General features: G+C 46.2%; 1 pseudogene; it reads left to right on the top strand.

Moving 5' to 3' along the window:
• The first annotated feature begins 938 nt into the window (after positions 1-938).
• LOC103601948 overlaps positions 939-1,172 on the top strand; it is a 2,986-nt pseudogene continuing 2,752 nt past the window's right edge.

Here is a 1,172-nt window from a genome sequence, read left to right as displayed (position 1 = left end):
TTCCTTTTTTGTTTTTTTTCGTGACCGGCAATGGATCGCAACCCTCAGTGTCGCACCCGTACTGACCAGGACCCGCAACGGGATCGCAACCCTCGGCGTTGGGCCCGCAACTCACTCAGCCAGTGAGCGGCCGGTCTGTATGTGGGATCCGAACCCTAGGCGGGAGCGCCCCTGCGCTCTCAAGCGGCGCACTGTAGCAGTGAGCCACCGGGCAGGCCCATAAAGCATTCCTTTTAACCTCAAAAACAAAACAAAACAAAAACTACAATAGTAAGCACTCAACTTAATAGTAAGGCGAGAAAACACACCAATAAAACAAGGGGCAAATGATTTGAACAGACTTTTTACAAAAGAAGATATATGAATGATCAGTAAACACATGAAAACATGCTCAACATCATTAATCTTGAAGGAAGTGCACATTAAAACCACGAGTCACTGCTAGGTATCATCAGAGAGGCTAAAATTAAAAAGACTGAAATACCCACTCTTTTTATTTATTTATTTATTTTGCCTTTTTTCGTGACCGGTAAGGGGATCGCAACCCTTGATGTGGTGTCGCCCACACCATGCTCAGCCAGTGAGCGTACCAGCCATTCCTATACAGGATCCGAACCCTCAGCGGGAGCCTCGCTGTGTTCCCAGCGTGCACTCTCCCGAGTGCGCCAGGGGGTCGGCCCTGAACTATCCACTCTTGATAAGGACCTGGAGCAACTAGAACTCTCTCATACATTCCTGGTGAGTGCATAAAACACTACAACTGCTTTGGAAAATAATTTTGCAATTTCTTAAAATGTTAAACATATACTTACCAAACAACCCATCAGTCACATTCTTAGCTATTTATCCAAAATAAATTAAAACATATGTGCATGTAACTGTACATGAATGTTTGCAGCACCTTCATTCATAGTAGTCAGAGATGCAAATAGCTTTCGATGGATGGTGGCCAGCGCAGAGGGAGTACTGTGAAGGCCTTGGGCACACTGTGAGAGTACAAGGTGGTGGGGTGCTGCCTGCTCACACCTTCCTCAGCCCCCTCAAGTGCTGCACGCTCGCCACCCCTCTACGGCATGCTAATCTTTGCACCTAATCATGTTGCCAAGTCCCACTTCTAGTACTTCGTATCTCAGCTAAAAAAAGATGAAGTCTTCTGGGGAAATTATTTACTG

This window comes from Galeopterus variegatus, unplaced genomic scaffold (genome assembly GCF_000696425.1).
Source record: "Galeopterus variegatus unplaced genomic scaffold, G_variegatus-3.0.2 Scaffold3951, whole genome shotgun sequence".
Classification (NCBI taxonomy): Eukaryota; Metazoa; Chordata; class Mammalia; order Dermoptera; family Cynocephalidae; genus Galeopterus; species Galeopterus variegatus.
This window is presented reverse-complemented; position numbering and strand designations above follow the sequence as displayed.